Raw genomic sequence first — 23,821 nt, 5'->3', positions numbered from 1 at the left:
CCTGTGCTGCGAGCATCAACGACCTAGGCTCCTCTACTGATGTATGGTCTCCTCTCTCAGCACACAAGGTGACAGCCAAGGCACTGATGTCTACGGACCAGCCGTAAAGCCACAAAGGCACACATTGCTTAAAGGCGATCCAGGGGGAAACACAAGGCTAGGACACCCAATGCACAATCCAGAGAGAAGAAAATGCCCCCCCCCCACCAAAAAAAGGAAGTTATTTATAAATCTTGCTACATTGTATCAATTCCATCATATGACCTGGAGAAAGACAATATGTAAGAAATAACAGGGTGTAAGTGATGTACCCTCAGCTCCTGAGAAGTGTGAGCAGAGAAATGCACAGAGCAGTGACCTAGTAATGCAGGAGGAAATCTAACATTGGGTATGTGATGTGCTCCCACTAGCCCGCCGTATGGCTGCAGGTATGTATATGTGCAGATGGCATGCAATGCAATAATCTGGCTATAATAAGTGCACGAGATGGGTCTATAGGTGAGGTGCACTATCCAGGCATATGGGTGCAGGCACACATGCAGATGGTATATAGTATATGTGATGGGTATGTGGGTGCAGGAACATATGCAGATGGTATATAGTATGGAATAGTGTATATGTGATGGGCATGTGGGTGCAGGTACATATGCAGATGGTGTAGTGTGTATGTGATGGGTATGTGGGTGCAGGTATATATGCAGATGGTATATAGTATGTAATAGTGTATATGTGGTGAGTTTATGGGTGCAGGCACATGTGCAGATGGTATATAGTATGTAATAGTGTATATATGATGGGTATATGGGTGCAGGTATATATGCAGATGGTATATAGTATATGTGATGGGTATGTGGGTGCAGGCACACATGCAGAAGGTATATAGTATGGAATAGTGTGTATGTGATGGGTATATGGTGCAGGTACATGTGCAGATGGTATATAGTACGTAAGAGTGTATATATGTGATGGGTATGTGGGTGCAGGTACATGTGCAGATGGTATATAGTATGTAATAGTGTGTATATGATGGGTATATGGGTGCAGGTACATATGCAGATGGTATATAGTATATGTGATGGGTATGTGGGTGCAGGAACATGTGCAGATGGTATATAGTATATGTGATGGGTATGTGGGTGCAGGTATATATGCATATGGTATATAGTATATGTGATGGGTATGTGGGTGCAGGTACATGTGCAGATGGTATATAGTATATGTGATGGGTATATGGTGCAGGTACATGTGCAGATGGTATATAGTATATGTGATGGGTATGTGGGTGCAGGTACATGTGCAGATGGTATATAGTATATGTGATGGGTATGTGGGTGCAGGTACATGTGCAGATGGTATATAGTATATGTGATGGGTATGTGGGTGCAGGTATATATGCAGATGGTATATAGTATATGTGATGGGTATGTGGGTGCAGGTACATGTGCAGATGGTATATAGTATATGTGATGGGTATATGGGTGCAGGTATATATGCAGATGGTATATAGTATATGTGATGGGTATGTGGGTGCAGGTATATATGCAGATGGTATATAGTATATGTGATGGGTATGTGGGTGCAGGTACATGTGCAGATGGTATATAGTATATGTGATGGGTATGTGGGTGCAGGTACATGTGCAGATGGTATATAGTATATGTGATGGGTATGTGGGTGCAGGTATATATGCAGATGGTATATAGTATATGTGATGGGTATGTGGGTGCAGGTACATGTGCAGATGGTATATAGTATATGTGATGGGTATGTGGGTGCAGGTACATGTGCAGATGGTATATAGTATATGTGATGGGTATGTGGGTGCAGGTACATGTGCAGATGGTATATAGTATATGTGATGGGTATGTGGGTGCAGGTACATGTGCAGATGGTATATAGTATATGTGATGGGTATGTGGGTGCAGGTACATGTGCAGATGGTATATAGTATATGTGATGGGTATGTGGGTGCAGGTACATGTGCAGATGGTATATAGTATATGTGATGGGTATGTGGGTGCAGGTACATGTGCAGATGGTATATAGTATATGTGATGGGTATGTGGGTGCAGGTACATGTGCAGATGGTATATAGTATATGTGATGGGTATGTGGGTGCAGGTACATGTGCAGATGGTATATAGTATATGTGATGGGTATGTGGGTGCAGGTATATATGCAGATGGTATATAGTATGGAATAGTGTGTATGTGGTGGGTATGTGGGTGCAGATGGCACACATGTAATAAAGTCGCCTGTGTGAGGCAGGGTGGCAGGCAGAGTGCAGTGAGAGCAGCGGTCCCGCCGGAGCCCAGATGTGCAGTGAGGAGCGCCGGCTCCCTCCGTGTGTGAGCGGAGCACAATGACAGAGGAGCACCGGGTGACATGCGGCACATGCGGCTCTCAGGTCAGTGCCCGGGGCAGGAGGGAGAAGTTGGCACTTACGGGCTCGGGCGCTCCCGGCTGCGCAGCGCTGCTCGCTCCGGCTGCCGCGCGGCTCCTCTTCTTCTTGGGATGAGTCCGCTCCGGCTCTTCCCGGGGTCCCATGAAGCCGCTCGGGCTGAGCCCCGGAGCGGCGCGGGGCTGAGGGCTGGAGCCGGGGGGAGAAGCTCCGGACACCAGGAGCCGCGCTCACATCTGATGGTCGCCGAGCGAAAAAAACTCTTTGGATCTTTATTCTGCTAATTAGTTTCCTGCAAAAAATGGCTGATTAATTCAGTGCGCATGTGCTTCATTACACAGGCACGACGGGAAGGGCTAATTACCAGCGCCTGGATCAATGAGATTCAGAGGGGAGAGGAGCGGGGGGAGAGAGGGACAGGGGAGGAGAGGAGCGGGCCGGGGGAGTGCGGGGGCCGCCACCGGGGCAACAAGAAGTGCTGAGGAATGACAGGGGGCTGCCGGGACAGTGGTGCCAGGGGGCACAGGTGACAGGCGGCGAGTCCTGTGCAGGAATGACAGGGGGCAAAGGAAGGGCTCCAGGAGGGGCAGGAAGTGGAGGGTTAGGACAGGGGGCACAGGTGACGGGACACTGCCTGGAGTCTGGAGGAATGAGTCAGGGGGTGAAGGAATGGGGAGGAACTGGGGTACGAGCTGCTGGGAGAGTGACTGTGCTTACAGTGAGCAGGGGACAGAGGGAGAAGAGGGAGTGATGGGCAGGGAAAGTGGCAGGGGGCACAGGTGACAGGACAGTGGGCAGGAGGGGGCACAGGTGACAGGACAGTGGGCAGGGAGGGCACAGGTGACAGGACAGTGGGCAGGAGGAGGCACAGGTGACAGGACAGTGGGCAGGGAGGAGCACAGGACAGTGGGCAGGAAGGGGCACAAGTGACTGGACAGTGGGCAGGAAGGGGGCACAAGTGACTGGACAGTGGGCAGGAGGGGGCACAGGTAACAGGACAGTGGGCAGGGAGGAGCTCAGGTGACAGGACAGTGGGCAGGAGAGGGCACAAGTGACAGGACAGTGGGCAGGAGGAGGCACAGGTGACAGGACAGTGGGCAGGAGGGGGCACAGGTGACAGGACAGTGGGCAGGGAGGAGCACAGGACACAGGACAGTGGGCAGGAAGGGGCACAAGTGATAGGACAGTGGGCAGGAGGGGGCACAAGTGACTGGACAGTGGGCAGGAGGGGGCACAGGTAACAGGACAGTGGGCAGGGAGGAGCACAGGACACAGGACAGTGGGCAGGAAGGGGCACAAGTGATAGGACAGTTGGCAGGAGGGGGCACAAGTGACTGGACAGTGGGCAGGAGGGGGCACAGGTAACAGGACAGTGGGCAGGGAGGAGCTCAGGTGACAGGACAGTGGGCAGGAGAGGGCACAAGTGACAGGACAGTGGGCAGGAGGAGGCACAGGTGACAGGACAGTGGGCAGGAGGAGGCACAGGTGATAGGACAGTGGGCAGGAGGGGGCACAGGTGACAGGACAGTGGGCAGGGAGGAGCACAGGACACCGGACAGTGGGCAGGAAGGGGCACAAGTGATAGGACAGTGGGCAGGAGGGGGCACAAGTGACTGGACAGTGGGCAGGAGGGGGCACAGGTAACAGGACAGTGGGCAGGGAGGAGCTCAGGTGACAGGACAGTGGGCAGGAGAGGGCACAAGTAACAGGACAGTGGGCAGGAGGAGGCACAGGTGACAGGACAGTGGGCAGGAGGAGGCACAGGTGACAGGACAGTGGGCAGGAAGGGGGCACATGTGACAGGGCAGTGGGCAGGAAGGGGGCACAAGTGACAGGACAGTGGGCAGGAAGAGGGCACAAGTGACAGGACAGTGGGCAGGAGGAGGCACAGGTGACAGGACAGTGGGCAGGAAGGGGGCACAAGTGACAGGACAGTGGGCAGGCAGGGAGCACAAGTGACTGGACAGTGGGCACAGGTGACAAGACAGTGGGCAGGCAGGGGGCACAAGTGACAGGACAGTGATCAGGCAGAGGCACAGGTGACAGGACAGTGGGCAGGCAGGGAGGGGGCACCGGTGACAAGACAGTGGGCAGGGAGGGAGGGGGCACAGGTGACAAGACAGTGGGCAGGGAGGGGGCACAAGTGACAGGACAGTGATCAGGCAGAGGCACAGGTGACAAGACAGTGGGCAGGCAGGGGCACAGGTGACAAGACAGTGGGCAGGGAGGGAGGGGGCACAGGTGACAAGACAGTGGGCAAGGAGGGAGAGAACAGCAATAAGAAGAAAAGTTAGTGTCGGTTCTCCAGCATTATGTGCCTTGTGTGTGCTGCTTGTGGCGATGCATGGTGAAGGGGAGGAGGAGGCAGGAGTAGCACCCCTACATACCAGGGGGTGCAGGGAGGACGCAGCCGCGCTGGGGGGCTCAGATGTGCAGCGCTGCACTCAGTGTGACCGGTACATGTGTGGAGGATGGCGGCGGGGTCACCAGGGAAAAAGTTGGGATCAAGTTATGGCATCACTAAAGAGATCACAGGGGATCAGAGGGCAACTGTGGCGGGGGATAGGGAGGGACAAGGGGGGTGTAGTCAGAAAACTGACCCTGAGGTATTTTGTGTGGTCGGACACAAATAATCAGGAGCTGCCCCCCCTCCTCCCAGGACAGCAGCAGCCACCTGCACTCAGCCAGCACTGGGATGGATGATGGCAGCCGGCAGTGTGCTCGGCTGTACAGTGTGGGAAGGGGAGGCCCCTGCTACTGTCACCCACATGGAGGGCAGGAGTCTCCGGGCAGGAGTCTTCAGGGGGCTGCACTGCTCAGGTAAGAGAGATCCCCTACAGCCCCTGCACTGGGGATCCCCGGAGCTGGAGCCTATGACTGTACTAGTGCCATCACCAGACACCGTGTGTCCCAGCTCTACAGTGTGTGTGTACAGATATATATGTGTGTATAAATGTGTGTGCATATATGTATATTTGTGTATGTGTGTGTATATACTGAATATTTATACCTTCGTGTGTGTGTGTATATATGTATTAGTGTATGTGTGTATATATATATGTAAGTATATTTGGGTCGGTATATGTATATATTTGTGTATGTGTGTATATACTGCATATGTATACCTTCGTGTGTATATATATATATGTATTTATGAGTGTATATGTAGGTGTGTGTGTATATATATGTATATTTGTGTCAGTGTATGTATATGTGTGTATATAGAGATATATGTGTGTGCGTATATATATATATGTATTTATGAGTGTATATGTAGGTGTATATATATATAAGTATATTTGGGTCGGTATATATATAGATATTTGTGTGTGTATGTATATACTGTGTATATATATATACACCCACACACATGTATACACATAAAACCTATTGCACATATACACTGCACGATATGATCGCCAATGACTCCGATTGTACAAATCAGAAGGAGAGAGCTCTGCAGGGCTGTGTGCCTATAGATTACACATATATATATATACTAGACTTGTGTCCCCGGTCACTGGAGGAGAGCCCGCAGCTCAGCCTTCCGCACCCTCCGCTGCACTGGAGATCGCCCTCTCTTCTCCATTATTGGGGGTGTTATTGGCTGCTAGACCCTCATATTTCCTACAACTCCACTGCGTGTACAGATAACGATGTAATATATATGTATAGGATTTATGATGAGCAGCATGTGGCCCCTCACATTGCACATATACATCCCCGGGTGCCATCACTGTGTCCTGTTCTAGTCTCTGTGAGTATATATATATATATATATATACACTATATCTACATGTACCATCTCTTGTTATTCTTTTTCTCTGCCTCGTGCTGTCGCTCTGTCGGCGACATGCCCCCTTTCCTGGGCACTCGTGCGCCGGGTCACGCATTAGCTCCCGGAGGGGGGTTCGTTGCCTGTTGCTCCTGGCCGGTGCCATCCGCTGTTATTCGTTACCGGCAGGCTTTGCACCCCGAGCAGGTCGCATATTCGTTGTGTGGGGGTCGGGGACAGGGGGGCGGCCGGGGCTTCGTTGTGATGGCAGTGCGAGGTCCGGGGAAAGTTCCACTGCACGCAGAACACGCGTGGGCACAGCACGGATTTATATGAGAGACACAGTAGATGTGGGACACATTGAGTGTAGTCCGTATGGTTCCCAGCAGTGCCCCCCTCCCCCGGATTATTGAGGGTCCTGGTAATGTCCATGAATAACTCCAACCTTTCCTATGGGGCACAAGTGACAGCAGGAATCCCATTCATCTGCATGGGAGATAGATGTCCCAGAAATAGCCAGGGAGGAGAGAGGGGCTTGGGGTGGGGGAGTGGGTGCAGGACAGGGCAGCATGGGGGCACATGATGGCAGGAGAGGGGTCAGCACAGGGCAGAACTCAGCTCTCTCAGGGGGAAGCCCCCATTACCCAACAGCTGGTCACAGGCTCCAGGACTGGAAGGGTAAACAGCCCCCACACATAGACTGGTGCCAGTGCCCCAGCTGCCCCCACTAGCTGTGCAGCCCACCTGCACCTCTCCAGGGCTTACAGCAGGACCGGGTACGGAGGGGTGCACTGGCCTGGGGGTCTCCCTGGAGGTCTGTGTGTGTGATAGGAAAAGAGAAAAGCGCTGAGGCACAGGATATATATCTGTGTGTATCTATATATTGCAAATAGTGTATTCATTCATACCATATATACACTGTACAGGGAAGAGCTGCATCTTCTAGAATATACATATAGTGTGCATCTCTCCTTCTGTCTTTCTATACACTGTGTATAATTATAGTATATAAGTAATAATGATAATAATATAATCTCTAAATATGTTATTTTTGCAAAATAATATTAAGAATCTTAAAACACATACAATATATGGTGCTATCTATATCTATCTATCTATTATGTATCTATTTATGATCTATCTATCTATTATCTATCTATTTATCTATCTATCTAATATATTAGACACATACACCATGTCATTAACATCACCTGGGTTCACAATTAAGTAGCTATATAAAATACAATTATTGTATGTGTCTATGTTTATATACATGTAGAAGTGAAAATATATGTGAGACTTAAGACAGATGAGAGAGATAAGGACATAGATCTTAAACAGATATCAAATAGAGCAGACCTGTTCAATGAGTAACTCATCTATCTATCTATCTATCTATCTATCTATCTATCTATCTATCTATCTATCTATCTATCTCTATTATCTATCATCTATCTATTACTATCTATTATCTATCTATAATCTATCCTCTATTATCTATCTATCTATCTATCTATCTATATCTATTAGCTATCATCTATCTATTACTATCTATTATCTATCTATAATCTATCCTCTATTATCTATCTATCTATCTATCTATCATCTATTATTCTTTTGATGACATTTATCATCTTTTCTGTCTGTAATATATTCTATAGGGTTGAATATGCATATACCCCACAACACCAGGATATTTTTCATTTTACATTGCGTAGTACTTGCCAAAGACCTCACTGCTGAGCATTAGTTTGGGGCATACACATGTGAGGGCTGCAGGCTATATATCTGGGTCAAATACTAACTAAATGTAAAATCACATTTATTTCATCGTATTTTTCACACATCTACTACTCTTCTTTCCAGATCTCACTATCACATTAACTTGGTAATATGTATGTATGTAAATATACATACATTATCTATCTATCTACAGAAAATCTATACAAAAATGTGTGTATATAATATGCCATACAGATTCAAATTGTAATATAATCTCTAAATATGTTATTTTTGCAAAATAATATCAATAGAGGTATGTAACTGATGTGATATTGCCGTATTCGGTGATATGAGGCTGCGCCATTGCGGACGGGCGCTCCGGGGGCTGCCTCTATATCATTATCTCCTGTGTACATGGCATCATCAGGCTGCCCCCTGCACTCGCTGCCTGACCCCTGCGCTTTAACACAGGCCCAGACCTATCATGTCACATTTATAGATTAATACAACGGTGTGAGAGTTCTCGATCAACCAAATACCCCTACTGTAGGGGCATGATTTGGTAAGATGACTGTGGCCTGTAGCTTGGGTTCCTGCCTCTCCACCTTTACATATCATTAATAGATATATTTTTCTGATTACACCTAGTTTTTTCATAAAACAAAAATGCAAAAGAATTCATGTGCAAACAAAAAATATGTATGTACACATACAAATAGAAATATCTTTATATGCCATGTGCAAAAAAAAATAAATAAATAAGTAAATAAATATATCTATATAGACCCTCACACATACCGTATAAATATATATATACCTCACGTTGTTGGACATATACTCCATAGACTGAGCTGAATTTTAGCTGGTGCTGGTGAATGAAGGATCTTTACTTTTCCCTATCTTGGATGTGCTGCCTCCTTTTCTGGATTTTTACATATCTTTGATAGGAAGCTTTGCCAGTCTCCTTAGGGAAGATTTGCCCCCATGTAGACAGTGCTGCTGTTTTTCTGGATTGTTACATATATTATATACCGTATATATATATATTATACAGATTTATAAATAGATATAGATTCACATTAATACTATTTTATTTCTGCAGATATATATATATATATATATATATATATATATATATATATATATATATAGGCTGCTTTCCTTCTCCTCTCATAGAAAATTAGCCAAAATCTAGGAATCCTTAGGTGGTCCATGCAAACACCTCTGCGTCCATGCTTATGTCTTCACAAGGGTCTGCAGCGTGAGGTGGGCTACACAAAGGGTGACGTAGCTTTGTCGTTCAGGGTGTTTGTGGTGGTCTGTTATAGCTGGCTGAGCGACTGCCGGTCCAGTGTGTCTGTCATGGGGAATCCAACATCTGGCTCCCACCTTCTCGCTGCACTGAGTGGTCATTGTGGTCGCTGCTGGCTTTGGGGGGCCTCCTGTACCCTTGGGATTTATTGATAATGCAGTGTTCCCAGTGTCTGCTAATCCTCTATGGGGTCCCTTATCCGATATTTCTCTGATGTGCGAGCCTGCTTTGGAGATTATAGTGCGACACCTTAATTCGGCCTCATGTCCAGGTGTATGTCATTCATTACTGTCTATGGAGCCAGCTGCGCTCTTACTGGGATTTAATACAGGGGAACAGTAAAATGGCCCATATCCTCACTGGTGGGATTAATGCGGGACATTACGGTGCACTTTTATAAATGGTTAAGTAATAGTGTGCTATCTTATAAAATACATTACATGGACATATAAGGAAACCTACCTATCTATCTATCTTAAGTCCAATAACATCCCTTATATCCATCATTATTAGGCCCTGCGTAAACACTGGACCATATGATCGAATATTCTTGCATTGTGAATTATTGGACTCTCATAAAAAGAAAGTCCGGCCGGTGAAGCTGTGGGAAGACAGAAATAAAATTCTAAAAGAAAATATTCTACAATGGAAATCTCAATTTCGCTACTTGACCTGCAAGATGACGTTACGTGTCTTACCGGAAATTCGGAAAATAAGTGCTATCGGAAATTCTAATTTTACTCTCTCTCTCTCTCTCTCTATATACACACATATATACATATATATATATATATATATGAATTACATTATTGGAAACTATTCAGATATTGGTATAAATTGAGTCCTTGGCTATTGATCTATGATACATCATTAATCTTTATTTAGACCCACCTAGATTATGTGTAGCCTTGTCTGCCCCCCGTGACTAAGGAAAAGCCAAACATGAACAGCTGGAGGCATCATTGGTGGTACACTGCAAATGCCCACATCTGTAACAGACCACTGGCGCTGATTATCTATCTATCTATCTATCTATCATATCTATTATCTATCTAATATCTATCTATCTAATATCTATCTATCTAATATCTATCTATCTCATATCTCATATCTAATATCTATCTATCTAATATCTATCTAATATATATCTATCTAATATCTATCTATCTATCTCATATCTATCTATCTATCTAATATCTATCTATCTACCTACCTAGTTTCCGATATTCTAATACATATATAAATGCTATAGTAATCAGAAATCTACCTTTCGGCCTGTAACTATGGATCTACATCTCCTATCATGTACGTTGGCAGTGAGAGCTGTTCGGAGGGCTGAACACTTTAAACACACACATAAGTATGTGACGGAAGTAAGGCCTTAAAAAAAAAAAAAAGCCCTTTGCAGCTGTGTATTGAAAAATGTGCAGTAACCAGCCCAGGCCATAAAGCTCTTCATTATAAGCACACACCTGTAGGTTATAAATTTCAGCCTGAGCATAAATACAGAGCATCATTACAATACATATATATTGGAAATAATGAAAATGCTGTAAAATTTAATTGCAAAGTTTAAAAAAAAAATAATAATCCAGGGTACCGTCTGCAGCAGACACCGTATCCGTGCGCACTCACACACACGGTCACACTCAGACAAGAATGTTAATGGCACAATTACACTGGTTCTTCCTAAAAGCCTCTCACGCCACCGAGTGAAATAAAGAGCCGGTGATTTAAATTGCCCCCGTCTTCCGACATGCCCCCTTTTTTTCTTTTTGCCGGTGAGATTTCCAGAGCAGCTTTATGCATTATTCAGATTGTAGAAAATAAATAGTGTCGGGTGTTGGGTCGGGCTTATTGGAAATGTAGGACTGATGTCTGCGATACCGCGAGGTGATTTTTTTTTGTGTGTGTCTGTGTTTTTGGAAAATGAGTTTTGTTCTGTTGGGTCAGAACACTGGTATAGGGATTGCGATTATCTCGGCCGCTTGTCCCTCACGAGGCCGGCTGCCATGTTCTTATGGGAGAAAACATCTGATGCTGCTTCTCAATCCAGGACGGGGAAATAACGCAGAAGAAGGAGGCACGATGCGCCCCACGCCTCGGGGACGACTGTCACATATGATGTATATTAAAGGGACGCAGAACCTAATCCTATCTCGCCTATCCAGCTCACTGCAACGCGTTGCTCCCATTATCAGTCATTTCAAGACTACCGTACTATGCCTTCTTCACATGTCACGTTTCTTTTCGGGGTTTGTAAAAAATACCATCATTTTTTTTGGTGATTTTTTTTTTCTAAATGCACAAAATGCCGAACCTAAGGCTTTCGGGGGGGAAAAAAAGGACAAAAAACCTGCGTCAAATGTGCAATAAAATATGCTGCAGAAAAAAAAAGCAACTTTGTTTTGCGAATTACCCCCACAATGTTTGGAACCATCTATAGGTCTCATTAAGCCCCTGTTCACACATCAGTTTTTCATTTGAAGGGGATCGATTGCAAAGATAAACCAGACAAATCCGATTTTGAGCCAGGTTTGATCTAAGTCACCCAATCAAATTAATGTATACGGGGGAAAAAAAAACAATCCACGAATGCCACTTTGTCTCATGCAAATGTCCATTTTTACAGCTTGGAAGTTCAGAAAATTGGATGCCACCCGGATGGTGAAAACACAGGAATGAACCCAAAATGGATAAATATTGGAGATAAAATATTAGATCCAACATATGGATGAAAAAAGCAAAAAAGACCATTAACTAAATGAGGCCTAAGATTTCTTCTGGATAAAAGAAGTTCCCATTACAGTCTATGGGTTGGTGACAAATCACTGACAGCCAGTCGTGTGCAGTCCGTCTCTAAACTTGCAGTGAATAGAAGCTTTGCAATTTTTTTTTCCATATGAGAACATGACTGATGAAATACTGATGGTGTAGAACAGGGTTCCCCAACTCCAGTCCTCAAGGCCCGCCAACAGGTCATGTTTTCAGGATTTCCTGAGTATTGCCCAGGTGATAATTGCATCACTTGTACAATACAAGGGAAATCCTGAAAACATGACCTGTTGGTGGGCCTTGAGGACCGGAGTTGGGGAACCCTGGTGTAGAATGACAAAATCACCGAACACTGATGAAAATCTGATCCAAAACACTGATGAAAATCAGTCTGTGTCTTTACGTATGAGAAAAATCACTCAAAGCCATCTGGGTGTAGTCTATCTTTAACATTGCCATGCATAGGAGAAGCGTTGCAATTTTTCCATTTTTTTTTTCCATATGAGAAAATCACTAATGAAATACTGATGGTGTAAACTGACACACTGACCAAACACTGATGAAAATCTGATCCAAAACACTGATGAAAATCAGTCCGTGTCTTTACGTATGAGAAAAATCACTCAAAGCCATCTGGGTGCAATCTATCTTTAACATTACCATGCATAGGAGAAGCGTTGCAATTTTTCCATTTTTTTTTTCCATATGAGAAAATCACTAATGAAATACTGATGGTGTAAACTGACACACTAACCAAACACTGATGAAAATCTGATCCAAAACACTGATAAAAATCAGTCCGCTTCTTTACGTACGAGAAAAATCACTCAAAGCCATCTGGGTGCAGTCTCTTTTTAACATTGCCATGTATAGGAGAAGCTTTGCAATTTTTCCATTTTTTTTTATACCGATGGTATGAACTGACATACTGGCCAAACACTGATGAAAATCTGATCCAAAACACTGATGATAATCAGTGCGAGTCTTTACGTACGAGAAAAATCACTGACGTCTGAGTGAGGCCTTACCAGCAGGAAATGTCTGTCTCCCTACCCACTGACTTATCTCTCCTGAGGACCCCCACCTCCATGAATATACATGTGTGAATGACATTGGCAGCTCTCCTAATCAATAAATGGCACCTGCAAAAATAGGGGGTGTCCGTGTAGTTCGCCTATGCCTTGCATGTTGCTTTTTAGGTCTAAGACCTGTCCTGCTGCAGCTAAATCTGCAAATAAGTGCAGCAACTATTGCAATCCCCCTTTTGCAATTTGTAGAGCAAAGTCACAGGTGTATGTGGTGTAAATATGGCTGACAACAAAGCAGGCCTGAGGCCGCCGTGAACTGTCGTCTTTTTCTGAGTGAGAATTCATCTTCCCTCATTGCTTGACATGTAACATCTGTCGGCTGACTTACTTCTAGTAGCAGACATCTGCCGCATGAACTCCTTATGTGAATCTGGGCAATGCTGCATTTCATAAAATGCAAAAACAAAAATAATAACACAAAAATCCTGTCTCTGTAGGAACCTAATCATCGGGCGTCACATATATCCTGTTGTGAGCCTGGCTCTAGTCACCGCTCTTACGTCCGGGCAGGGGTGGATCTGAGGTCGGTGTAGTAGTTACTATGTCTAATGTCAAGATTAACAGCGCCAAAGGAAATAATTTTCTGGAGAGAAACCAAGAGCCAGGATTTCAGGTTTGGCTTGATATCCCCGGTATGTGCATCTCATTTTTTTTTTTTGTTCTTCATTTCCACCATACCCAGGGAGTGCCATTCACAAAAGTGAAAGGCCTTGAAGGCTGTATGAAATATAAAACATACCCCAAAGTGCCAAAACAGACAAGGAGGATGAAAAAACACTGGGAGCAAAAATGGAAAAATAAAATACAAGTATATATAATAAAAATAATAAAGCGACGAGCAGCCCGAAAGCGAAGCAAGCCTCCTGCAAAATATCATCATCCATCTGCGTGGCCGCTGCAGTCTGCGTCCTGACATCACACAGCCCACCCTAGTAATGGTGGCACACCGCGTCCTCGGCTCCTCGCCGCGCCTGATTGCATGCGCTTAATGCTTTGCTAGCTACCGGACAACGAGGCGATATTTAAGAAGACAACTGTAAAAAAAAAAGGCAATACTGAAGAGACGGATGAAGAAAAATACTGGGAGATTACTGCTGTTATTATTCTCATCAGCAATACAATGATTGCTGTAAAAATAGTAATAATAATTAATACTGCTAATAATATGTATAATAATGACAATAACACAGCCGGAAATAAACAACAATGATAATAATACTGGAAAATAATAATAAGAATAAATAATAATAAAAATAATAATAAGATTATAAGAATAATACTGGCAGTAACAATACTACTAATAAGACCGGCACTAATAGTACTTCTTATAATCCTGGTGCTAAAAGAACTAATAATAATAATACTCATACTAATACTACTAATAATAATACTGGAGTTATTAATAATAATATTGCAATTAATAATACTACTAATAATAATGACAATAATACTGCAGCAATACTACTAATAATGCTGGCACTAATAGTAATAATATTAATACTACTAATAATAATACTGTCATCGATAATAATAATACTCCATATATTCTAACAATATGACGATGATTATAATAATACTGTCATTGATAATAACACTGCAGTTATTCTAATAATATGACGATGATTATAATAATACCGCCGCTACTACTGTTATTTGACGTAATACTACTGATAATAATAAGATGATGATAACTGTATTAATAATTCTGGCACTACTACTACTAATAATAATACTGGAAGTAATACTAATAATACCGTGATGACGATGATCTTGGCAGTGATACTCCTACTAATACTGTCAGTGATACCTATGGAGTCGGCTATGAAAGTAACAACAATAATACGACTACAAGAAATATGACGGCCAGTAATACTAATTATCAGACATCACTGCTGCTAATAACACTGGTAGTAATACTAATAATATGACAAGAATGAATGATTGATGATAATAATAATGGTAATATTAATCATTTTAATGGCAGTGACAGTTCTACCATTACTACTACATATATAATGCTGCAAATAATATGTTCTTAATATTTGTCTCCCTACTAATACTACCAGTAAAAATAAAACGGCCAGAAATGCGGTAATAATAATATATTTGTATTATACAACGTAAAGCTGAATGAAGATAAAGCAGCCGGTGGCTGGAAGTGCTACTGCGGAGAGCGTCGGTGTGCTGGAGCCTTTGTCAGGTCCCCGGCCTACTTGCGCAGACACCAGGGCTTCCTCCTGGTTTGTGTACCTGGCAGGCAGCACATGACAGCCTGGAGTGCAGGGTGACACCACTCCGGTCCTTCATGCCCCCTCCAGGCTCTCACTTTCACCTACAATACCTGTCACCCTGGAGCACCTTCCCTGCGCCGTGTGTGTCTGATGTGCAACACAGCCCGGTGCGGTGCCGCATGCGACGGTGGCGGTGACAGCACGCGCCTTATGTCTCCTCCGTCGTCAAAAAATATCAAAAGTATTGACGCTCGCGGGGATTTTCTGGAAACTCTTTAATCCATACTCACCTTAACCTTTCAGGGTGCCTAAAGCGGTGTGAACGGTGCCTAAAGCGCACTTGTACTAATGTATTTCCAGTATGACACAGGAATGAACATCAAGCAATTGAAAGAAGCCGTGGAAAAGAGGGAAACCTAAAGAGTATCCAAGGGTCGGACACGACAACTTGGAGAAAATCCGATTTTCAGTGTAGCACAGCCATGGTCCATAGCGCTGTACTTAGTCTATACGCCATACACCCATACATACTAGAAAACCTTACATCAGATTTCCTTTTGCAAATTTCGCTCCACCATATATTCCGCACCCTGTAAGACCATCCTCCCCCCCAGAAGACCACCTTTAGATGCAGTTTTGGAGAGGTTATAGAGTAATGATTTATCACTTACATGCGTCCCTGTCACTGTGGGGCTCGCAAACTAATTTGCTAATACACACTAAGGCTAATTTCATAGGAAAGCAATTAACCTACCAGTATGGAGTGTGAGTGGATACCTGCAGGAAACCCACACAGACACAGGAGAACATGCAAACTCCATGCAGATGTTGGGTCCACATACAGGACGCCCGTACTGCAAGGCAGTGATAGCAACCAAGTGCACGAAGATTAGGTTGTAAGCCCCCCGTGGACAGCGACTGAGACAATATTCCACAATAACTCCAGGGATAATAAATCAGACTTCAAACAGGAGTTGTAATAAAATCGTGGTAAGGCACAAGATGACAACTACTAATAACCATGTTTTAGAGGCTGCCATTATTGTCGTGTTTAGACTCACATGCAAAACGCCAAACGTGGCGACCCGGAGTCACCCACGAGTCCTGGTAATATGGCAGTAATATCCGTCAATTGTGTCCAATCTCAGTGTTACCCTATGGCGGCATTGGATGCGACCTGTGTGTACATACCGTAACGGTATGCGGTGGATAGAGGACCTTACATATCTGCGAGGTATGAGAACTTTTTTTCATCTGGTGCAAACCCTAAAGCTCTCCATTACTGGTCAGGAGCTATCTCGCCCAACTATCCCATACACAGGTGCGTTGGCTCTGACGAGCACTACTGTGTTCTCTACGAGAGCGCCACTGCCAAACATTTCTGGCAGCAGCTCATCTGTTATAGAACAAAAGGACCGGCAAGCAGAAATCATTCGTCAAGGTAGAGTCGGGGCTCCTGATGTATATTGGGGCTTGTGCCCACAACTGAGTTTCTTGGACGAGTGCTACCTGTGGTTTTTACAGATAGCACTCAAACCTATGATATTCTATGGGGCTGTGTACGTACATGTCTGATTTTACCCTCAGGCTGAGTGGTCCACGGGAAAAAAATGGTGAAATGTCTGACTTTGATCAAAATTGGAAATGCAAGTCTAAGGGTTTGACATCCGAGTGCGATCTGATATTCACAGACAGACTTTTTTTTTTCCTCTCCGCATCCGAGAAAAACTTATGCCGCTCCGATCAAAGTCTGATCAGAATAATGAAGCCATTTTTTCAGATGTGGAGAAAACGGTTGTATCACCAGACCCTTAGACTGTCAGCCGAACCCATTGATAGTGGTGGGTTTCCTGAAGAGCCATCTGCAGAGTAAGTGACCCCTAAAACTAAAGTAATAAGTATGGCGCCCAACCACTTTCTATATACATGGTTTCTTAGCAGTGACTATTAAGGGCTGCGTTATGGAGGTGGATTAGCGCAAAAACTGATTTCACATCTGCAGCGTGTCAATTTATTCACCGCAGATTGCATTGCAGAGGTATCTGCCGTCTATTCCCTGCGGAAAATGCGGTGAAAATTCTGTGCATATTTTTGCCTTGTGGTATTTTCTGCAGAATCTCCGTTGCAAATACGTAAAAAAAAAAAAAAAAAGAAATCTCACGATTAACTAACACACTTCATCCTGGATCTATAGCAACTCCCCACAATGGTATTGCGTCGTACAGCCACAATATCAGCAACCATCCAAAGCCGGCGAGATCAGATGCTGTGACGAGAGTATGAATTATGTATAATTGTCATCTTCATAAAACCCATAGGGATCCATAGAATAGATATTCCGCCAGTAACGGGTTCCTATCATGACGTATAGGTGCACACTGCGCCGGATAATAGATTTTGGGGGTCTGACAGAGATCCCAGACTGAAAGGGAACAAGATGCATGTAATGTATAGCTCACGTGTGTGCTCCCATCCTGTGCTCAATGGTAAATCATGGTTAATCGGGAGCTGTAATAGAATATGTTGACAATGACAACTGCTGCAACCAATAATCAGGGTATTTAATTGCTACCATTATTAAAATGTTCTGTATTTTATAATAACTGAATGTGAAGAGTCATTTTGTTGCTTTTTGCATTGCACTATTACTTAATTTGTAATTGGCATCTATTCTGAGACCGTGTTATTTACACCTAGTAGTGTCGCTGATCTCCTCTCCATATGTGAGCCGGGGTGACGCAGAAGAGCTCCTACTTATTAAATGCTACCCAACAGTTCTCCGTAGCATGGCTTAGGAATAACGCCATTATAAAGTGATGGACATAAAGGAAGCATGCAGTAATCTCTTCTGACATGGAATAAATGATTTTTACATATACGTTAGTAATCACATTATTTAATATAATTGCATTAAATTTCTGTAGTCTTTATACTTTCATTAATGTATTTTCAGACCGCTGATATGCAGTTTGCAGCCTTCTCCTAGGTCCAGATTTTTCTGGGAGTTTATCTAACAGTAATATAGGCTGGATGTGAGCTCTTTGTGTCAGCACAGCTTCTATCCTGCATTTATTTCCTCTTCACCTCCTTTCCTACTTATCTACAGACTGTTTTCTCTGCTCTCCCTGAGGCTGCTGATGCTTTGCCCCTTCTGTACTTTTAAAATCTGTACACAACCCGCTCCCCTGCTGTAATCATTAAGGCTTTATTCCCACATCAGTATTTCCTCCCTACTTGTATGTGAAAAACATGAGTGTCTCCAAAACACAGCAAAAGTGTCAATCTTTCAATTAAAATTTTTCTCTGTAAATTCCACTCCTGGTTTTGGCATACTAAGGCCACGTTCTGATTTTGGTCAGTATTTTGCATCAGTAATTGTAAGCCAAAATCAGGAGTGGGTGAAAAATATAGAACTGGAGCTTGTGTTTCTATTATACTTTTCCTCGTTTCACTCCTAGTGTTGGCTTAGAAATACTGATGTAAAGTACTGACCAAATACTCAACGTGTGTGTGGCCAAAATACGATGAAAAATACTGACCAGTTATTTTTCTTGTATTCAAAAAATGGTCCATGTTTCACCACTTTTCTTATATATTTTTTCATACAAGAAAAGTGGTGAAACATGGACCATTTTTTGAATTACAAATTTTTCTTTCTCATATCAAAAAGTCAGTGAAAAACTGATAGCACGCGGATAAAATCGTGAAAACTGCCCTCAGCTCCACTTTATGTTGCTCGGAGTCATTGTCATTTCCTTTTCCCCGTACAGACATAAGCTTAAACAACTGCAATGTGTATGGAAATGAATTCCATAATTATACCAATTAATAGCTGCCCACGAATATTCAGATCTCAGATCCGGCTGAAAATGTAGGAGGATAATTACCACCAATCCCTTCTTACTGATAAATATTCATCCTCTCTATACTTGAGTCTTGGGACCTGCCAGATTCCACCTATATACATGTATGATGTCAAATAGCACTGACTGGAGTGACTGCTCAACGCTCGGCTCTGGCAGCCATGTCTCCCAAGAAATGGGCAGCATACCTAATAGCTAATGACTTTATTTTTATTCTCCCACCTGGCCTGGACCTAAAATTACAATTTTGCCTTTTTTACATCTACTTTACATCTTTGCACCCGCGGTTAACCCTTTAAGGTGTTGTCTCATGAACACCATATATCACCTGTTCGCCTATCCTAGCGGCACAGCTTCTTCCCTATAAAATAGAGCGATATCAGCTTCTATCTGCAGACTACATTATTCTTGGTGTCCAAAACCTCGAACCTCTGCGCGCCAGTACAAAAAGCAGAACCCGCTGATTTTGTCTGGGTCACAACTATCTATTACGTAGTCTCCCTCGACAGAAAATGTTGACCAGGTGTTTTTCGTCCAGGATATGGTCACTTGGAGTATTTGGGCCCTTTTAGTTTTTGGTGTGAATCCCGCGTCGATATTCAAATGTCACCTATTTTTTTTTTCCACCTGTTTTTAAAGCGTGTTAGAAAATATGTTGTCTTTGTTGCAATTTTCTGCAGTTTTTAGCAAGGTCTTGGCACACGAAAAAAACCACATCCTATATAATTAAAAAAGACTCAAAAAACACTTTGAAAAACGCAAAAAATCGGAGCAGCGTAAAAAAAAATGTGTTCTTATGAAACTTCTTTTAGCAGGGGGGTTTTAGATGTGGATTTTTCAGTTAGTGAAAAAAAAGAACTGTGTGAACATACAGTACAGAGCAAAAGTTTGGACACACCTTCTCATTCAAAGAGTTTTCTTCATTTTCATGACTATGAAAATTGTAGATTCACTCTGAAGGCATCAAAACTATGATTTAACACATGTGGAATTATATAATTAACAAAAGTGTGAAACAACTGAAAATATGTCTTATATTCTAGGATCTTCAAAGTAGCCACCTTTTGCTTTGATTACTGCTTTGCACACTCTTGGCATTCTCTTGATGAGCTTCAAGAGGTAGTCACTGGAAATGCTTTTCACTTCACAGGTGTGCCCTGTCAGGTTTAATAAGTGGGATTTCTTGCCTTATAAATGGGGTTGGGACCATCAGTTGTGTTGTGCAGAAGTCTGGTGGATACACAGGTGATAGTCCTACTGAATAGACTGTTAGAATTTGTATTATGGCAAGAAAAAAGCAGCGAAGTAAAGAAAAACGAGTGGCCATCATTACTTTAAGAAATTAAGGTCAGTCAGTCCGAAAAATTGGGAAAAGTTTGAAAGTGTCCCCAAGTGCAGTGGCAAAAACCATCAAGAGCTACAAAGAAACTGGCTCACATGAGGACCGACCCAGGAAAGGAAGACCAAGAGTCACCTCTGCTGCAGAGGATAAGTTCATTCGAGTCACCAGCCTCAGAAATCGCAGGTTAACAGCAGCTCAGATTAGAGACCAGGTCAATGCCACACAGAGTTCTAGCAGCAGACACATCTCTACAACAACTGTTAAGAGGAGACTTTGTGCAGCAGGCCTTCATGGTAAAATAGCTGCTAGGAAACCACTGCTAAGGACAGGCCACAAGCAGAAGTGACTTGTTTGGGCTAAAGAACACAAGGAATGGACATTAGACCAGTGGAAATCTGTGCTTTGGTCTGATGAGTCCAAATTTGAGATCTTTGGTTCCAACCACCGTGTCTTTGTGCGACGCAGAAAAGGTGAACGGATGGACTCTACATGCCTGGTTCCCACCGTGAAGCATGGAGGAGGAGGAGGTGTGATGGTGTGGGGGTGCTTTGCTGGTGACACTGTTGGGGATTTATTCAAAACTAGATTATGGCCCGATGCTATCGCATCGGGAGGATGCGATAGCATCACACCTCTTGCCATGTTCACCCTCAACACACACACTCATCTCACCTTTCACCATCTCCACTCACTCTTTCACTCCACATACGACCCCTTCTCTCACTCCGTCTCTCATACTCACGCCGTCATCGCCGCTGCCCCACGATCCCCGACATCTTCTTCCTCCGGTGCCTTCCTGGATCCAGACGTTGTCCACGTCGGCGACATGTTCTTGCGGCGATGCCATCTTGAGTATCGTGAAATCCCGCGATACTCAAGATGGCGTCACCGGAAGAACATGTCGCCGGCGTGGACGACGTCGGGATCCAAAATGGCGTGGGCAAAATCTCGTGAGTTTTCGCCAACGCCATTTTGGATCCCGACGTCGTCCTCGCCGGCGACATGTTCTTGCGGCGACGCCATCTTGAGTATCGCAGGATTTCGCCGATCCAAAATAGCGTCGCCGCAGGAACATGTCGCCGGCGTGGATCCCGACGTCCTCCACGCCGGCGACATGTTCTTGCTGCGACACCATCTTGAGTATCGCAGGATTTCGCCGATCCAAAATGGCGTCGCCGCAAGAACATGTCGCCGGCGTGGAGGACGTCTGGATCCAGGATGGCGCCGGCGGAAGAAGATGTCGGGGATCGTGGGTCAGCGGCGATAACGGCGTGAGTATGAGAGACGGAGTGAGAGAAAGGGTCGTATGTGGAGTGAAAGAGTGAGTGGACGTAAGTGGAGATGGTGAAAGGTGAGAGGAGTGTGTGTGTTGAGGAGGAGTGGTGTGTTGAGGGTTAACATGGAAAGAGGTGTGCGGTGACGTCACCGGTTACAACTGGACGGAAGTTGTTACAACCGGAAGCTGCTTAGGGCATTTATTATTATAGATTGAAGGCATACTGAACCAGCATGGCTACCACAGCATCTTGCAGCAGCATGCTATTCCACCCGATTTGTGTTTAGTTCGACCATCATTTATTTTTCAACAGGACAATGACCCCAAACACACCTCCAGGCTGTGTAAGGGCTATTTGACCAAGAAGGAGAGTGATGGGGTACTACGCCAGATGACATGGCCGCCACAGTCACCAGACCTGAACCCAATCGAGATGATTTGGGGTGAGCTGGACCGCAGAGTGATGGCAAAAGGGCCAACAAGTCTGTTGGAAGACCATTTCTGGTGACTACCTCTTGAAGCTCATCAAGAGAATGCCAAGAGTGTGCAAAGCAGTGATCAAAGCAAAAGGTGGCTACTTTGAAGAACCTAGAATATAAGACATATTTTCAGTTGTTTCACACTTTTTTGTTAATTATATAATTCTACATGTGTTAATCCATAGTTTTGATGCCTTCAGAGTGAATCTACAATTTTCATAGTCATGAAAATGAAGAAAACTCTTTGAATGAGAAGAAGTGTCCAAACTTTTGGTCTGTACTGTACTCTGTGTGAACATACTCTTAGCAACTAAGAAAGATTTAGGATTTTGGGCTTCTGTAATAGGATGGGTAGCTAGGATTCACATTCACTGCAGCCATCTGGTTCTAGAAAATGGAGAGAGAAATGTTTATCCATCATCATATTAGTGACAATGGAAAAGTCTTCCTCTACGAGCCGATCCGGCAACAAACCATTTGTTACAACGGTAAGATTTTTCCTAGCAGTGTAAGGCTGCCTTGTAAATATTCTTCTCCAAAATTAGGGCAAAAAAGCATCCTAAAATCACGTCCGTAAACGATTTCCGCAGGCTCGGACCCGGCACAGCGACGCGGCGGTCTCACATTATCATCTTTAATGGTTGGTTAGCAATGAACCGAAATCTTCAAAAATGATATCCCGAGAGATTCTTCTGATTCGAGAAACTTGCTCCAAAAACAAAGTCTATGAAAACAAAATGTCTTGCCAAAAGTCATTACTACGCTGTGTACAGTAGTGAGCGCCGAGGATGTGTTATTTCAGCCTGCAAATATGTCAATTAAGCACGAGGTGGAGGATTTCTACTGGTTTAATGCTGTGTCTCTGCCTTTTGTCTCTTCAAGATAAATCCTGGGATGATCTCCAGCTTTCTAACGCTCAAGGAACCAGATGACCACAAAGTCTGTCCCAAGGTGGCCTGTATAGAGCTACATTTATGTATTTTCAGATCATACATATATTTTACAAAGATATTTCTTCTTAAAGGTTTTTTTTGCTACACTATGTGAGGACAGCATGGTGTATTGGCAGAAACCCTGATTTCAGCAATGTGTCACTTACTGGGCTGCTTGCTGCAGTTTTGATTAAAAACTATTTTCTCTGCTGCAGATCAGGCAGCTCTCTGAATGCTGAGCTCTCTATAACCCCGCCCACACCTCTGATTGGCAGCTTTTGGGCACACTGTGCAGAAAACTGCCAATCAGAGCTGAGAGGCGTGGTTGGACTACCTGGCTGCAGGTTTACTAGTCCTCTACTGATAAGCTCCTGCTAAGAAAACTAGAATATTACAAAAAAAAAATACAGAAAGCAGGCGAGTAATTATCGATGGTGCTTGCTGGCCAAAAGACCCATGTGATGCAGCTCATAATTACATTTTACTTCCCCTAGCGCAGGGGCTTCCTGCAGTCCCTGATAAATGCTATGCTATATATATTCACTTTGTAACTTTTCATTATTTATTTTTCTCTCTTTTAGTTACATGTTGCTTTGACATGGAATGAATAAATATGTTACAAGCA

General features: G+C 43.9%; 1 protein-coding gene and 1 long non-coding RNA gene across 3 annotated transcripts in view; one reads left to right on the top strand and one right to left on the bottom strand.

Annotated features, from left to right (window-relative positions):
- ZFHX3 (zinc finger homeobox 3) overlaps nucleotides 1-2,834 on the bottom strand; it is a 96,228-nt gene extending 93,394 nt beyond the window's left edge. The window contains exons 1-2 of one of the 2 annotated variants that reach the window (XM_073584421.1): nucleotides 2,766-2,834; nucleotides 2,446-2,693 (exon numbers count right to left, since the gene is read on the bottom strand). The gene's annotated coding sequence lies outside the window, so the exon portion shown is untranslated. Of the gene's footprint in view, nucleotides 1-2,445; nucleotides 2,694-2,765 lie in introns of those variants that run through there. The other variant, XM_073584438.1, reaches the window with a different exon arrangement.
- Nucleotides 45-23,821, top strand: LOC141097348 (uncharacterized). The gene is made up of 2 exons (XR_012233921.1): nucleotides 45-428; nucleotides 23,147-23,821. It is a non-coding gene; the product is annotated as an uncharacterized lncRNA (long non-coding RNA).

The sequence above is a fragment of the Dendrobates tinctorius genome, unplaced genomic scaffold (genome assembly GCF_039654945.1).
Source record: "Dendrobates tinctorius isolate UK_male_01 unplaced genomic scaffold, ASM3965494v1 ptg000009l, whole genome shotgun sequence".
NCBI classification, from domain to species: Eukaryota; Metazoa; Chordata; class Amphibia; order Anura; family Dendrobatidae; genus Dendrobates; species Dendrobates tinctorius.
Note: the sequence above shows the minus strand (reverse complement) of the source record. Positions and strands in the feature narration are given on the sequence as shown.